General features: G+C 47.5%; 1 protein-coding gene across 4 annotated transcripts in view; it reads right to left on the bottom strand.

Moving 5' to 3' along the window:
* Positions 1-17877, bottom strand: part of KCNQ1 (potassium voltage-gated channel subfamily Q member 1) — a 361871-nt gene that overhangs the window by 327907 nt on the left and 16087 nt on the right. The gene's annotated exons all lie outside the window — the stretch shown is intronic.

Below are 17877 nucleotides of genomic sequence, written 5' to 3'. Positions count from 1 at the left end.
AGACAGAGTAGAACTGCTCCACAGGGTTTCCAAGGAGTGGCTGGAGGATTCTAACTGCTGACCTTTGGGTTGGTATTAGTGGTTGGTGTGTAAATTTGAACAGTCATATTATCTGGTCTGCCTTGTAGGCATGAGGTTATTGTCCTGTTCCTGACAGTGTTTGGCATATGCATTTTTTTATTGTCTTAACCACAGTGTCACCAGGGCTCCGCTAATACCAAAGATGAGAAAACTGAAGTTTCCACTAACTTCTGTGGTCTGAAATTGATCAAACATGTAATCAAGATGCATTGATAATCACTGGTGTTTGTAATGTGAAAGTTGGAAACAAAAAAGAAGGATCAGTAGTTGGAAAATATGACATTGGTGATAGAAAGGAACCCAATAAAATCTTATTAAGAACAATGACCTATTCATTGGAAATGCCTTTTTCCACAACATAAACGGTGACTATGCACATGGACCTCACCAGATGAAATACACAGGAATCAAATCGACTACATCTGTGGAAAAAGACGATGGAGAACCTCAACATCATCAGCCAGAACAAGGCCAGGGTCCAACTGTGGAATAGTCTGTCAATTGCTCATGTGCAAGTTCAAGCTGAAGCTGAAGAAAATTAGAACAAGTCCACAAGAACCAAAGTAGGACCTTGAGTATATCCCATCTGAATTTAGAGACCATCTCAAGAATAGATTTGACACATTGAACACTAACGACCAAAGACGAGACGAGTTGTGAAATGACATCATACATGAAGAAAGCAAAAGATCATTAAAAAGACAGGAAAAAAAGAAAAGACCAAAATGGATGTCAGAAGAGACTTTGAAACTTGCTCTTGAACATCGAGTAGCTACAGCAAAAGGAAGAAATGATGAAGTAAAAGAGCTGAACAGAAGATTTCAAAGGGCGGCTTGAGAAGACAAAGTTAAGTATTATAATGACATGTGCAAAGAACTGGTTTAGAAAACCAAAAGGGAAGAACACGCTCAGCATTTCTCAAGCTGAAAGAACTGAAGGGAAAATTCAACCCTTGATTTGCAGTACTGAAGGATTATATGGGTTGCTATGAGTCAGAATTGACTCGATAGTACTGGCTTTGACTTTTTTTTTTTTTGGTATGGGCAAAATGTTGAACTCTGCCAAAAGCATCAAAAGAAGATGGAAGGAATACAGAGTAATTGTACCAAAAAGAATTGGTCAACGTTCAGCCATTTCAGGAGGTAGCGTATATCAAGAACCAATGGTACTGAAGAACAATTCCAAGCTTCATTGAAGGCATTGGCAAAATACAAGGCTCCAGGAATTGACGAATACCAATTCAGATGTTTCAACAAATGGATGCAACGCTGGAAGCACTCACTTGACTACGCCAAGAAATTTGGAAGACAACCACCAGGCCAACCAACTGGAGGAGACCCATATTTGTACCCATTCCAAAGAAAGATGAGCCAACAGAATGCAGAAATTATGGGATGATATCATTAATATCACAGAAAAACACAATTTTGCTGAAGACAATTCAAAAATGCGTATAGCAGTACATCCATATGGAACTGCCAGAAATTCAAGCTGGATTCAGAAGAGGACACAGAATAAGCGATATCATTGCTGATGTCTCATGGGTCTTGGCTGAAGGCAGAGAACACCAGAAAGATGTCTACCTGTGTTTTATTGACTACCTGAAGGCATTCAGCTGCGTGGAGTATACAAATTATGGATAATATTGTGACAAATGGGAATTCCAGAACACTTAATTGCACTCATGCAAAACCTGTACATAGACTAAGAGGCAACTGTTCAAACAGAACAAGGGGATACTGTGTGGTTTAAAATCAGGAAACGTGTAAGTCAGGGTTGTATCCTTTCACCATACCTATTCAATCTGTATGCTGAGCAAATACTCCAAGAAGCTGGATGATATGAAGAAGGATGGGGCATCAGGATTGGAAGAAGGCTCATTAACAACCTGTGATATGCAGATGACACAACCATGCTTGCTGAAAGTGAAGAGGACTTGAGGCACTTACTGATGAAGATCAAAGACCATAGCCTTTAGTCTGGATTACACCCCAGCATAACCAAAATCAAACCAAACCCACGGCCGTCAATTCCGCCTCATAGCGACCCTATAGGACAGAGTAGAACTGCCCCATAGAGTTTCCAAGGAGCGCCTGGCGGATTCGAACTACTGACCTCTTGGTTAGCAGCTGTAGCACTTAACCACTACACCACCAGAGCATAAAGAAAACAAAAATCCCCACACCTGAACCAATAAGCAACATCATGTCAAGGATTTCATTTTACCTGGCTCCAGAATCAACAGCCATGGAAGCAGCAGTCAAGAAATCAAAGATGCATTGCATTGGGCAAATCAGCTGCAAAGGACCTCTTTAAAGTGTTGAAAACCAAAGATGTCACACTGAGGGCTAAAGTGTGCCTCATCCAAGCCATGGAATTTTCAATTGCCTTGTATGCATGTTGGATAATGAATAAGAAGACCGAAGAAGAAATTGATGCCTTTGAATTATGGTATTAGTGAAGAATATTGAATATACCATGGACTGCCAAAAGAACGAACATAAACCTGTCTTGGAAGAAGTACAGCCAGAATGCTCCTTAGAAGCATGGATGGTGAGACTTTGTCTCACGTACTTTGGACATGTTATTAGGAGGGACAATTCCCTGGAAAAGGATATCATGCTTGGTAAGGTAGGGGTCACTGAAAAAGAGGAAAACTCTCAGTGATATGGACTGACACAGTGGCTGCAATGATGGGCTCAAACATAGCAATGATTGTGAGGATGGTGCGGGATCAGGCAGTGTTTTGTTCGTTGTACATGGGGTCACTATAAATCGGGACCGACTTGACAGCACCTAACAACATTCATCACAGCTTGTTTGTCACTACAAAATATTGGAAACGACCCCATTGCCCATAAATAGGAGAGTTGTTGTTGTTGTTGTGAGTAGCTGAATAAACTATGGCACCCCCACACCAGGAAGTACTATGCAGCGGTGAAAAAGAACATGGGAGATTTCAGTGAGATGAGATGGAGTGATTTCCACGGTACATGGTTAAGAGAGAAAAGCAAACTCAGAAGAGAATCTACGGCATGCTTCTCCTCTAGTGGGTATGAAGGGATGATAGAAAACACACGGGTATTTGCTCATTTGTGCAAAAGAAACCCAGGAAGGTTAAACCAGAAACTACAGAGCCTGGTTGTCTGCAGGGCTGTGTGGAGGGGGAGCGATGGGTGGGAGGAAGGGAGGACTGGGAACCAGGAGCAGGGATGAGAAGGGAGTTGGACTCCTCTGAGTCTTTTTTTGTATATAGCTCTGAGTCTTTAAGACGTAGTAATGCATACATGCTGAGACCGTTACTGTAGTGTGTCAGCTTGGCTGGGCCATGATTCTCAGTGGTTTGGCTGTCCTATGATGTGATCACTTCCACGATGAGATATGATATAACGTGATCACCTCCATGATGGGATCTGCGGTGAGTAGCCAATCAGTTGAAAAGGAGTTTCCTTGGGTGTGTGACCTGCATTGAATATCAGGGGATATTCTAGCAAGGCTTGTGGGATTTTTCTTGTTCTGGATCCTGCAGCTGGCTACTGTTCGTCTGACCTCCAGTTCTTGGGATTTAAGCTAGCACCTTATCTGCAGTCTTGCCTATTGATCTTTGGAATTCTTTGATTTTCACAGCCTGTGAACAACAGTCCTGCTCTCCGACCTGCCAATCTTGGATTTGCCAGCCCCTGTGGCTACGTGCATGAGGAGAAGCCTCCATCCTGACCCACGGACTCTGGATGTTCCAGCCTCTACAACCACGTGAGCCATTTCCTTGATATAAATCTCTCTCCGTAGCTATATATATTTATACACTTTACCGGTTTTGCTTCTCTAGAGAACCCGGCCTAAGAAACATGCCTTTGTGTCCAGCCTCACTTTTAAGGAATATTCTGGCTGTACTTCTTCCAAGACAGATTTGTTCATTCTTTTGGCAGTCCATGGTACATTCAATATTCTTTACCAACACCACAATTCAAAGGCATCAATTCTTCTTTAGTCTTCCGTATCCATCATCCAGCTTTCGCATCCACATGAGGCAATTGAAAACACCATGGCCTGGGTCAGGCACACCTTAGTCTTCAAGGTGACATCTTTACTTTTCAACACTTTTTTAAAAGAGGTCTTTTGTAGCAGATTTGCCCAATACAATGTGTCTTTTGATTTCTTGACTGCTGCTTCCATGGGCATTGATTATGGGTCCAAGTGAAATGAAATCTTTGGCAAAGTCAACCTTTTCTTTGTTTATCATGATGTTGCTTATTGGTAAAGTTCTGAGATTTTTTTTTTCTTTATATTGAGGTGTAATCCATACTGACGGCTATGGTCTTTATCTTCATCAGTAAGTGCTTTAAGTCCTCTTCACTTTCAGCAAGCAAGGTTGTGTCATCTGCATAACGCAGGTTGCTACCATATCTTCTTCCAGTCCTGATGCCCCTTTTCTTTTTTATATAGTCCAGCTTCTCGGATTATTTCCTCAGCATATAGATTAAGTATGATGAAAGGATGCAACTCTGACACACACCTTTCCTGACTTTAAACCATGCATAATCCCCTTGTTCTGTTTGAACAACTATCTCTTGGTCTATGTACAGATTCTTTATGAGCACAATTAAGTGTTCTGAAATTTCCAATCTTTGGAATGCTATTCATAATTTGTTATGATCCACACAGCTGAATGCCTTAGCATAGTCAATAAAACACAGGTAAACATATTTCTGGTGTTCTCTGCTTTCAGCCAGGATCCATCTGACATCAGCAATGATATCCCTGGTTCCACGTCCTCTTCTGTATCCGGCTTGAATTTCTGGCATTTCCTTGTCGATATACTGCTGCAGTATATTGTGTGATATTAATGATATTGTCCAATGATTTTGGCATTCGGTTGGATCACCTTTCTTGGGAATAGGCATAAATATGGATCTCTTTCAGTCGGTTGGCCAGGTAGCTGTCTTCCAAATTTCTTGGCATAGGTGAGTGAGCACTTCCAGCACTGCATCCATTTGCTGAAACATCTCAATTAGTATTCTATCAATTCTGTCAAACCAGGATGTTGGGGCACCCAAAATAGAACACAAACAGTAACAAATAAAAACAAAGGTATTATAAGTAAATGATATAATCACAGCACACTGACGTTGGTGGGGCAGAAAAGACATACCCCAAGAAACTTTGGAAGGAGCCCTGGTGGCACCGTGGTTAAGTGCTCAGCTCCTAACTGAAAGATTGGTGGCTGGAACCCACCCAGTGGCTCCACAGGAGGATGACCTGGTGATCTTCTCCTGTAAAGATTTCGGCCGAGAAAACACTACTGGGCAATTCTGCTCTGTCCTCTACGGCTGCTGTACGTTGCAATCAACTCAACGGCCCACAACAACACGTAACTGTGGAAAACGGCATTTTGACTGCATACTGTAAGGCTAAGGAGAGAGGAAGAACTCAGCACAAACACTGTGCCTCTCCAGAGAGGGTGTGGGATAGCAACTCTGTAACAACCTCTGGGTCTACTAGGGTTGTATACATAATCAACATATGGAAAGCCAGGTTCTCACTATTAAAGAAAGATGTTCAGTAAGGAAAGGGGAGGCTAGAATGGACCTGCGGTGCCGGACTGGACTTGGAAGACTCCAGTATGATTCTGTGTCTTCATTAACATTGATGCACAGGTAGGCAGACGTGAAAATATGTGCAGCTGTATGGGGGAGTGGGAGATGGGTTCATGGGCACACATGTTCCCTAGATCTATCCCATGTGAAGGCCTAGAAGCAGTGACACCCCAGTAACAATGAGCACACCTAGTACCCAGATCTTGGTTTCTAAGTGCCACTGTACAACAAAAGGAGCCAGAGTTCCTTGGAGATGTGGCTGATTTCAGAACTGAGGCAAGGAAAATACAAGTTGAGCCTGGAGCATCTTGTGGTAGCAGAAAGTAAGGACATGCTCAGAAAAAAAGACAGGGCTTGTTGACAGGAGCCCACCTGAAGGAGCTCCCAATATCTAAAGCGGAGACAATGTGATACGCTAGTATTGGTCACAACCCATAAAAAAAAATAGAGTGTGGTAAATATCCTAGAGACCACACTGAAACAAATAAACTACTGAATAAATAAATGAGGGAGAAGGGACAAATCTCCCTAGAGAAGAGTTCCAATGAATACTGCAGAAGGAGACAGGGAAGTGGAAAACCCTGCTAGATAACTGTAGCAAGCCCACCAGTGGATGCCGAAATCAGTGGGTGTAAGCTTGAGGAGAAACAAGGTATTTGCAGTTTCTCAAAGCATCTCCCTCCAGGTGAGGGGGAAACAGTAAACTCACAGTGGAGAAACCCGTAGACACCGCCTCCATCAAAAGATCAAGGTCAAAATACTCAGTACCAAGACCCAGAGGCGTCATGGCCCTGATATGAGGCACTTCTCGGAACATGGCTGCGTCTGTGGTGTTCCTGCCAAAAACTCATAATCTCAATCTAATCACAAGAGAACATCAGACAAATCCAGATCAAGGGACATTTGAAAAAAGAGCTGACCAGTACTTGCCACAAATGCCAAGGTCACGAAAGACAAGAGGGAGAAAATGTCACGGACCAGAGGGGACTGGGGAGTAGGGGCAGCTGAGTGCAATGTGGGGATCTCATTTAAAAACCTGTCGCCGTCAAACAGATTCCAATCCATCGCGACCCTATAGGACAGAACAGAACTGCCCCCGCAGAATTTTCAAGGCTGTAATCTTTACAGAAGTAGACTGCCTTATCTTCCTCCCACTGAGCAGTGGTAGGTTTGAACCGCCAACCTTTCGGTTAGCAGCCGAGCACTTAACCATGGCGCCACCAGGGCTCCTTTTATTTAAAAAGGAGGTGCTATTTTTGCCTTAAGGAGCCCCGATGGCACCACGGTTAAGCGCTCGGCTGCTAACAGAAAGGTTGGTGATTCAAAGCCACCCAGCAGCTCCGTGGCAGAAAAGATTCGGCAATCTGCTCTCATAAAGATTAAACCAACCCACTGCCATCGAGTCGATTCCGACTCATAGCGACCCTATAGGACAGAGTAGAACTGCCCCATAGAGTTTTTACAGCCCAGGAAACACTAAGGGACAATTCTGCCCCGTCACCCAGGGTCACTTTGAGTCAAAAATTGACTCAACACAACAGGGTTTTTTGGTGGGGGGAGGGGCTCTGGTGGTCCCTTGATGGGGCAAACAGTTGGCACTCAGCTGCTAACTGAATAGTCAGCGGTTCTAACCCACCAGCCATTCCGCAGGAGGAAAAGCCTGGTAATCTGCTCCCGTAAAGATCACAGCCTAGGAAACCCTGTGGGCAGTTCTACTCTGTCCTATAGGGTTGCTATGAGTCAGAATCAACTCAAGGACACATAACAATCGCATTTTTGCCTTATAAAAATGGCCAAAGGTTTTCGTGATAAAACTTTTTATGGCTTTAGAGAGAGTGTTGTGCCCCAGGCTTGAATTATATTTTCTTGGCCCCAGCTCTGAAGTCAGCTGCGTTTCCAAGGAACCCTGGTCCCTTTTGTTGTAGAATGGCACTTAGAAACCAAGATTTGAACCAGTAAGCAACATCATGATAAACAGAGAAAACAATGAAATGGTCAAGAATTTCATTTTACTTGGATCCACAATCAACACCCATGGAAGCAGCAGTCAAAAAATCAAATGACATAGGCAAACCTGCTGCAAAAGACCTCTTTAAAGTGTTAAAAAGCAAAGATGTTGCCTTGAGAACTACGGTTTGCCTAACCCAAGCCATGGTATTTTCAATTGCCTCATCTGCATGCGAAAGCTGGACAACGAATAAGGAAGACCGAAGAAATATTGATGCCTGTCTTGGATTGAATTCTGTCCCACCAAAAATGTATATATCAATTTGGTTGGGCCAGGATTCTCAGTATTGTGTGGTTGCCCTCCATTTTGCAATTGTAATTTTATGTTAAAGAGGATTAGGGTGGGATTGTAGCACCCTTACTCAGGTCACATCCCTGATCCAATGTAAAGGGAGTTTCCCTGGGGTGTGGCTTGCACCATCTTTTATCTTACAAGAGATAAAAGGAAAGGGAAGCAAGCAGAGAGTTGGGGACCTCATACCACCAAGAAAGCAGTGCTGGGAGCAAAGCACACCCTTTGGATCCAGGGTCCCTGTCTGGAGAAGCTCCTAGTCTGGGAGAAGATTGATGAGAAGGTCAACAGAGAAAGCCTTCCCCTGGAGCTGACACCCTGAATTTGGACTTTTAGCCTACTTTACTGTGAAGAAATAAATTTCTTTTTGTTAAAGCCATCTACTTGTATTTCTGTTATAGCAGCACTAGATGACTAGGATAATGCCTTTAAATTATGGCATTGGTGAAAAATAATGAATATACCATGGACTGCCAGAGTACGACCAAGTCTGCCTTGGAAAAAATACAGCCAGAGTGCTCCTTGGAAACGAAGATGATGAGACTTCATCTCACGTACTTTGGAGATGTTATCAGAAGGGACCAGTCCTTGGAGAAGGACATCATGCTTGGTAAAGTAGAGGGTCAGCGAAAAAAAGAAATAACAGCGGCTGCAACAGTTGGTTCAAGTATAGCAACGATTGTGAGGATGGCGCAGGACTGGGCAGTGTTTCGTTTTGTTATACCTAGGGTCACTATGAGTCAGAACCAACTCGACAGCACTTAACAACCACAACAAAGTGTCTAGCGTCAAAGCGGAAGGCAGATTGGCTAAAGGTGTCAGAGGCACATAAACACGGAGACCCTCGGGTCTTGTTGGCTCTCTCCTTCAAATGTGTCCCAAGGAAATAATCTGAGTTCCCGGCAAAAATGAACGTAGAAGGATTTGCATCACAGGGCTATTTATAAGAGCAAAAGAGGAAATAACTCAGTTGTCAACAAAAGAGAAAGAGTGGATTAAGTTACGTTCAATAACCTAACCAGAATCACTATCCAGCCGCTGAAATTCCTGATTTGACAGAAGAACAGATGATGGCGGAAACACTCCCGCTACCTCAAATGATAAAAAGATGCAAAAGAGTTTTCCAGCACCAAGCCCGTCTCACCAATCATTTACACGAACGTGCCCAGGAGACGACACGTAACACACGTGATATTAGCAGCTACCTCTGCTGAGTGCTTCCTCTGAGCTGGCACTAACCCATGTACACTGTACAAGGGGCTCATTTAATTCTCAAAACAACCATGAAAGGCAAGCACTCTCACTATACCCATTTCCTAGATGAAGAAACTGAGGTACATATGGGTTAAGCAAATGGTCGCAGAGCTTGGGAGGGGGTGGTCTAGCTGTGGGCCTGCACACATGCCCTCAAACACTCACAGGCACACATACACACGGTAACCTAGAAAAAACACACGCACACGCATACATACATCCACACATGTTGTTGTTAGGTGCCGTCGAGTCAGCTCTGACTCAGAGCCGCCCAGTGTACAACAAATGAGATGCTGCCCAGTCCTGCACTACCCTCACAGCTCTTGCTATATTTCAGCGCATTGTTGCAGACACTATGTCAATCCATCTAGTTGAGGGTCTTCCTCTTTTTCGCTGACCCTTTACTTCACCAAGCATGATGCCCTTCGGCAGGGATTGGTCCCCGGTGCACACCGTTATGGATTGAATTTCATCCCCCAAAAATACGTGCCCTGAATCCTAACTCCTATAGTGGTTGTAATCCCATTTGGGAATGGGTTTTCTTTGTTATGCTAAATGAGCAATATTAGGGTAGGGTGCTTCTTTAGTCAATCTCCTTTGAGATGTAAAAGAGATTAAACAAGCAGGTAAGAAGGGGGGGACCCCCATGCCACAGGAAGATCACCAAGGAGCCAAGAGATAGAGGCTGAAAAGAAACAAGGACCTTCCCCCACAGCCGAGAGACAGAGAGGGAGAGAGAGAGAGACACACAGAGAGAGACAGAGAGAGAGGGACAGAGAGAGAAAGACACAGAGAGACAGAGAGGGAGAGAGACAGAGAGAGAGAGACGGAGACAGAGAGGGAGAGAGAGACACAGAGAGAGAGAGAGCCTTCCCCTAGAGCCAGCGCCCTGATTCAGACTTCTAGCCTCCTAACCTGTGAGAAAATAAATTTGTTTGTTAAATCCCCCCACTTGTGGTATTTGTCACAGCAGCAGTAGACAACCAAGACACACACATAAAAATTGACCAAAAAAGAGAAAGAGAGAGACTGGGAGGAAATACCCCAATGGCAGGCAACTACAGGACATAGAACGATGAGTAACTTTCTTCTTCAAAATTTCTAAACGTTCCATGACGAGCATCCCTGAGCTTTGGCATCAGAATAACTAATCTAAAAACATCTCGGTATGACTTAGCCAGGAGATAACCAGCAGCTTTCCCGGCAGCTACGGGCGCCCCCACGTGCTTCTGCTGGGGGCCGGCGATGCCAGGTGTCCTTTCAGTGTGTGTCCATCCAAGCAAGAGGCTCTGCCCTCGTGCAGTTACGGGCAGCGACTTTTCACTTAGGCAACGTAACTTCACGCTCCCCGAAAAGCTACCAGAATAGTCCGCAGAACCCCCAAGCACTGTCGGCCGAGACTCAACCAGTGGTTCACGCTGGCGTTTTTCCTGCTTTACCGCGCTCCCTCTCCCTTCCCCACTGTCACCTTCTTCTTTTGAGCGTTGATTGGAGACACCACGCCTGTTTTGCCATAACTACCTCAGTGTATATTCTTAGGAACAAAGACATTCCCTTCTATAAATAACCACAGCTCAGTGGTCAAAATCGGGAAACGGGCACCGATTCTCGTTATCTCACCCAGGGCCCAGATTTGGACGTCACCGATGATCCCAACCATGGTTTTGGTACTCTCGTTTTCCCAGCTCAGGGTCCAGCCAGAATCATGGGTTCCATTTACTTATCCCGTTTCTTTGGTCTCCTTTACTCCGGAGAGGTCTTCAGTCTTCCTTTGCGTTTTTTAAATTGTAGTAAAAAATGTATACAGTCATGTGCCACGTAACTTCCATTCGGGCAACGTCCAACCGATACATGTATGTGTTGCCACACGGTTATGAGAGGGCTCAGAAATCCCAACAGGAGAATGGGATGTGGTGGACGGAACTGGACGTAGCGAACGCAACAGCTTGCCGCACACACACGTGTGTCTCGAGTCTCCTGTATACAAGGCAATGGTGTTGCCAGGGGTATAATGGCACAGTATGCGTGTCACCTACAACACACACAGCACGCATGTCACCTACAACACACACAGCACGCATGTCACCTACAACACATACATCTCGACGGCCGTGATAAACGCTTATGCTCCTGCCTCACGTGCTTACTGTGCTTTCTATCATTATTTTAACACGGGCTTTCCTTACTTACGGTAAAAAGTTCACCATATAACAGTACGCTTTGACCCCTGGGCAGCAGCATTCAATCTCGCGTATTGCTCGTCTCTTGAGAGTTGTAGCATTATCTGTGGAAAGTATTACCGTGAAGCACATCATGGTTGCAGGAAAAGCAGCGCCAGCGATAGCAGCAGCAGGAGGCAAAGGACAAGTATCGATTTGGAAGTGAAACAAAACGTATCCCACGAAGCTTTGCTCAGTGTATAAGATGACGTTCGCGCCACACCCAAATCACATAACGTCTCATTTAACAGAACGTGTTGTGGACGTTAAGTGACACGCGACCGTATAACAAAACATTAGCCAACTCAACAGTTTCTACGGGCACAGTTCGGCGACACTGGTTACGTTCACCACACTCTGCGAAAATCACCTGTTTCCAAATGTTCCACCGCCCTTCACAGAAACTCACAGCGACCCAGGGGACAGAGCAGAAACGCCCCACAGGGTTTCCCACACTGTAATTTACCAGACTGCCACATCTTTCGCCCTCAGTAGATTCAAACCGCAGACCTTTAGGTTCGCAGCCAAGCGCTCGACCACTGTGCCCCCGGGGTTCCTTTTAACAGAAACTCAGTGTCCCCTACTCTCTGCATTTTTTGACCATGACAATGAGCTCAGGCCAGTTACTCTGTAGCGTGTCTCCCACTTGGGGTTTGTCTGATGCTTCCTCACGTTTAGATGCAGGAACACACTGGATTCAGGACGCCCCCTCAGGAGGCACCAGGAGTTAGCCTGTCCCACTTGGTTAAGGTGGCGTCTGCCAGGTTTCGCCCCGGAAAGTTACTGTTTTTCCCTTTATAGTTAGTAAGTACGTGGCCGGAAGGTACTCGGAGAGTGACTCTTCTCTCCGTAGTACTGGGGCACCCGCTGCTGACTTTCCAGCCCCATCCTGCCTTCCCCTTGGTTAGCTGGCATCCAACTGCAAGGACACGTTTGCCCTTCTCCCTCATATATGTGTGTGTGTGGTGTTGTTAGCTGCCGTGGAAACGCTGCCCGGTCCGGTGCCCGTCCCGTGATCGGTTACAAATCGGACGGACCGTTGTGATCCACAGGGTTTTCATTGGCTGAGTTTTGGAAGGAGATCGCCAGGCTTTTCTTCTCAGCCCATCTCAGTCTGGAAGCCCTGCTGAAACCTGGTCAGCATCGTAGCAACATGCAAGCCTCCGCTGACAGACGGGTGGTGGCTGTGCAGGGAAGGAATTGGCTGGGAACTGAACCAGGGTCTCCCACACGGAAGGCGAAAATTCTACCCCTGAACCACCACTGTCTCTCTTCTAGATACATACGCACACGCACATATGTCAGGATGGCCTCTTGGATTCTTATTTTATTTCATGAGCTATAATCCATTGGAAACCCTGGTGGTGCAGTGGTTACATGCTACGGCTGCTGACCAAAGGCTCAGCAGTTCGAATCCGCCAGGCGCTCCTTGGAAACTCTATAGGGCAGTTCTGCTCTGTCCTATAGGGTCGCTATGAGTTGGAGCTGACTCGATGGCACTGGGTTTGGTTTTTGGGCATAATTTTTATCTCTAGCATTATTTTGCACGTGATCGTTCTGAACGTAGTACTGGATTTAGCTTGCTCTTTATTTTATTTAGGGTTTTCTGTATCTATGTCTGTACATGTGACTAGTCTGTAGCTCTTTCTTGGCTATCTTTGCCAGGTCTTCACATCAGCATCACGTTTACACACCACGCTGGGCAGCCTGCCCATCAGGCCGCACAGCTCACTGGGCAGTGGGTGCACGCCTGACCCCAAGGCTGGGAATGTAGGGGGGTTGTCTCGCCCTGGGGCATTTCTGGAGCTAAGAAAAAGATTTAAAAATCATTTTAATGATTTTTAAAATCATTTTCTAATACTTTTTAATCTCGCATTTGAAATTTTCCAAATATACAGAATGAAAACACAGCACGGTGACCACACAGCCAGCATCCAGAGTCTCCCATGGGCATTTTGCCAGGCTGCTCCAGTGGGCACCCAGCCCTCCGTCTGCCTTGCTTTCCGGCACATTCCAGGCCAGTGGCAGAGACTCCGATGTTTCGAGTTCATCCCATACTTACTGAGATGTGCTACTTTTTCCTAATTCGATTTTAATTTGATATCTTCTCCCAAATAAACACCCATTTTACAAAGCTTTTCAAATTTGTTGGAATATACTTTTATGAATCACTGTCAAATTTAAAACCTTTTCTAAATCTGTTGTTAAAAAGCCTTCTCGTCTCTAATTGCTATTATATACCTGCTGTATATTGTGAGGAAACCCTGGTGGCGTAGTGGTTAAGTGTTACAGCTGCTAACCAACGGGTCGGCAGTTTGAATCTGCCAGGTGCTCCTTGGAAACTCTATGGGGCAGTTCTACTCTGTCCTACAGGGTCGCTATGAGACTATGAGTCGGAATTGACTCGATAGCGCTGGGTTTGGTTTTTTTTGTTTGGTATATTGTGAACATACTTGGTTTTATGATTTTTATAAGCAGCCTACACCTGAGCTCAAATTGGCAGTGAAGATTTGATTTTTGAATGGATTCTGAGACACAGGCTTTGGGTGAGATGAAGGGTGAGTGGAGACAGCCCTGCCAGGCAGGCCGGCCAGCCGTCCAGGGAAGGACAGAGAAGGCGGCAGGATGAGGTGCGGACTTGGGGGGCAGGCTGTCCTCAGTTTTGTTCCTGTTTGGAGGGCTGAGGACAGTGCGCAAGTCCCCTGAGAAAGCAGTGGGAGAAGCGGAGGTGAGCGTCAGGAAGGAGGGGCTGGGGTGTGGGTCCCCGAGGAGCAGTGAGGCAGACGGCCAAGATCGCTGGGTGGAAGCAAAGCTTCTAGGGAGCGGCAGGGAGGAAGGAAGGCCACGGTGGCTGTGATGGTGATCCTGAAGTTCGGTGTCAAGAAAGGGCGGCCCATGGGGGACAGGCGGGTGGTGGCTGAGCAGGCGGCCAGGCAGTCCTGCCTGAGTCTGGCTCCCTCCTGCCTGGGCCCCCAGAGGCCCTCCATCCTGGTGGGGAGGGGGGGAGCTGCTTTCACTTTGTATTCTTATCAGAGAGCAGACTTCATCCAGGAGAAATGGGGGGACGTTCTGGTGGGGAGCTTGGCAGACGTCGACAAAGGAAGTGCTGGAAGAACCTGGGGGCCCAGCAGACAGGGTTGAGGTGGGCGTAGAGGGGGAGCAGTGGCTGCACTCAGACCCGGAGTGTGGAAGTCTGAGGGGACCAGGCTCCCTATGAAAGCATTGTTCACAAAGAGGCCCCCGCCCGGGAACAGCTGCCTGGCGATGCCCCCGGCAGCTCTGGTCAGTGGCCACTCCTAGGCACATGCTCAAAGGAACAGAAAACAGGTGCTTAAACAAAAACCTGCACACACATGCTCATGGCAGCTCTATTCGCAAGAGTTGAAAGGTACAAAAACCCAGGTGTCCATCAATGGATGAGTGGATAAAGAAAACATGGTCCATCCACACAACGGTATCACCCAGTCTTAACGAGGAACGAAGCTCTGACCCGCTACAGCACGGATGAACCTTGCACACCTCCCGAGTGGGATAAGTCCAGCACAAAAAGCCACATGCCATCTGATTCCCATTATACGAGACGTCCAGGACAAACGCATAGAGACAGAAAGCAGATGGGTGGCTGCCAGGGGCTAGGGCAGGGGACCGGGGAGTGCCGGCCCAGGGGTACGGGGCTTCTTTTTGGGGTGAAGGAATGTACTGGAACCAGAGAGAGGTGGTGGCTGCACAACACTGTGAATCCGCTAACTGCCACCAAACTGTCCACTTTAAAAGGGATAAAATGGTAAATTTTATGCCATCTATATTTTACCATAATTTTTAAAAATGCACATTTAAGCACACACATTAAAAAAAAAAAAGGCAGCTGTTCCTGAAGTCGGATGCCTGGGCTCCAGTCCAGCGCTGCCCCTTGCTAGCTGTGGATCCGGTGCCTCGGTTTCCCACCTGTAAGTCAGGCTGAAGTAGGGCTGTGGCGAGGTTCCTATGACCAACTCCACCTACCAGGCTCGGACCAGCGCCTGCACACAGTGCCAGGCCCACGCCACGGTAACGATACCCATCGTCTTCACGACCTAGAATGATCCATCAGCCTTGAACAGCCTTAGCGTGCCTGACCTGAACACCCGGCTGGACATAATCCCCACAAAGGCCAGAGCTGCCAGGGTGACATCGGGCCACACACCCACTTAGCTGGACCACATGAGGTTCCCGAGTGTCTGCCTCACACCAAGCAAGGAGCAGGGGCTGGGACCTGGCAACAGACACAGCCGGAAACAGGCTGCTCCCGGGGGAGGGCGTGGAGCTCGCCCTGAGCCGCCTCCCCCGCCTCTCCAAGGGCCAGCCTCACTGCCCAGAGCAGGATGAGAAGCACGAGGCCTCCTCTCTGCTCCCACCCACGCTCCGGTCAGTCCCTACAGCAGCCACCGACCCACCTGAGCCCTGGCCCCCGACCTGGGCCCCCAAGCTAACACAGGCCCCAGCCACGATTCCTCCTCCCGGCTTTACAGGTTGTGCAAACACAGGTAGGAATAAAGGAATGAAAAGTAAAGCACCTCCTTGGCCAGGCTCGGCCCGTCACCACTCTCCTAGTCCTGTGACAGCCACCCCTCGGCCACGGCGAGGAACATTCCGGGGGTTCAATCACAAAGTGACTGGCAGCAAACCAGGGATGGGGAGAGGGCTGGGAGGGTGAGGCCTTGGGGACAGACCCCTCCAGCCAAAAGTGTCAGGAGGCAGGGACGCGGGCGGGGTAGCAGGTAGGTCTTCCCCAAAGGTGACACAGGTGTTTTAGGTGCCCAGCCCACTCCCACGCTCCCACCAAAAGTCACTCTGTCAACGTCCCTCAGGTACTCCGGTGGGGGGGCCCCGGGTGACTGGGTGCTGAACTGTGAAAGTCACCCCCTCCCTTCCTCCCAGGGAGGCCTCCACAAGGTCAGGGCCCCCTCAGTCCACCTGGCTAAGCTCGCAGCACCATCACATTCGTTACTAAAACAAGCCGGGGGGTGGCAGGGAAGGTACAGCTCTCCCAGGCACCCCCAGACAAGGAAGGGGGCTCAGTGAGGACCAGGGGCTGGGCCAAGGTCATCTGTCAGGCAGAGAGCCAGGCAGGACTGAGCCCAGGTCTCTGACCAGTGCCCCATCCCATGGGTCCCCTTCTAGCTCTGCCCTCCTGTGAGTGAGGGTCTTTCTCACACCCACACACACACATTTTCACAATGCTCACACACACATGCACACATGTACAAACATATGCACTTGGGAGTCTGAGATGCTGCTGTGCGCAGACCTCTTACATGTCCCTGGCAGTGAGATAGGACATGAGCCCCGCCCCCTCTGCAGATGCTTCAATCGCCCACCTTTGGTCTCCTGTAGGTGAACAGTAGAAGTTCATGGCCAGGAGCCCCAAGGCTCCAAAATCATTGACCAGGACTGAGAGATGTCTAGGGCAGGGGGGTGGGGTAAGGTGCATCTGAAGGCGGAAGGGGAGGGGGAGGTTGGAGGAGGAAGAGGAGGGGAAGAAGGCTGGAGGGGAAGGGAGGAGGAAGAAGGGGGAGAAGGAAGAAAGGCAAGAAAGGACAGTGTACAGAGTGAAGCCCTGTCTATGTGCTACTTACCAGAGCAGCACTGGGGGTGGAGCATCTGCAAAAAACCCCTAGAGACCCTGGAAACCACATGGGCTCAGGGTTCAGAGAGTCCTGGGTTCGAATCCCAGGTCCCCTCTTTCCCAGCAGTGAGGTCAGCTGTAATCCCATAGGCTGCCAGGAAAGAGAGATGAGAGGAAAAGATAAGGTGGTTATAGTGATGGGAGGGGCAGATGTTTGGGGGGGTCAACACACAGCCCCCCAGAGGCAACACATGGAAGAAGGATGGCCTTCCCAACTGACGGTGCTGGGATGATAGGAAAGCCACCAGCACCAAGGAACTCCCATCCACGCCTCACACCTGGTACAGAAACCACTCTAACTGGATCGCAGACCTAAATGTAAAACCCAAACTACAAAACTAGAAGAAAATCTTTGTGCCCTGAGGTTAGACAAAGACTGCTCAATATGACACTAAGGACATAATCCGTAAAGAACAGATTAATAAATTAACTTCTGCTCTTCAAAGGACACTGTTATGAGAATAAAAAGGGGAGCCACAGACTGGGAGAAAATCTTTGCAAAGCACATCTCTGATAAAGGACTTGGGTCCAAAATTCACTAAAAAAAGAAAAAAAACCCATTGCCGTCGAGTCAGTTCCAACTCAGCAACCCCATTGGACAGAGTAAAACTGCCCCATAGGGCTTCCAAGGAGCAGCCGGTGGATTTGAATTACCAACCTTTTGATTAGCAGCCAAGTTCTTAACCACTGAACCACCAGGGCTCCAAAACACATAGGGCTCTCAAATTCATCAATGAGAAAACAAACCACCCAACATTTTTT

The sequence above is a fragment of the Loxodonta africana genome, chromosome 7 (genome assembly GCF_030014295.1).
Source record: "Loxodonta africana isolate mLoxAfr1 chromosome 7, mLoxAfr1.hap2, whole genome shotgun sequence".
Classification (NCBI taxonomy): Eukaryota; Metazoa; Chordata; class Mammalia; order Proboscidea; family Elephantidae; genus Loxodonta; species Loxodonta africana.
The sequence above is the reverse complement of the archived record's forward strand: the minus strand, read 5'-3'. Positions and strand labels throughout refer to the sequence as shown.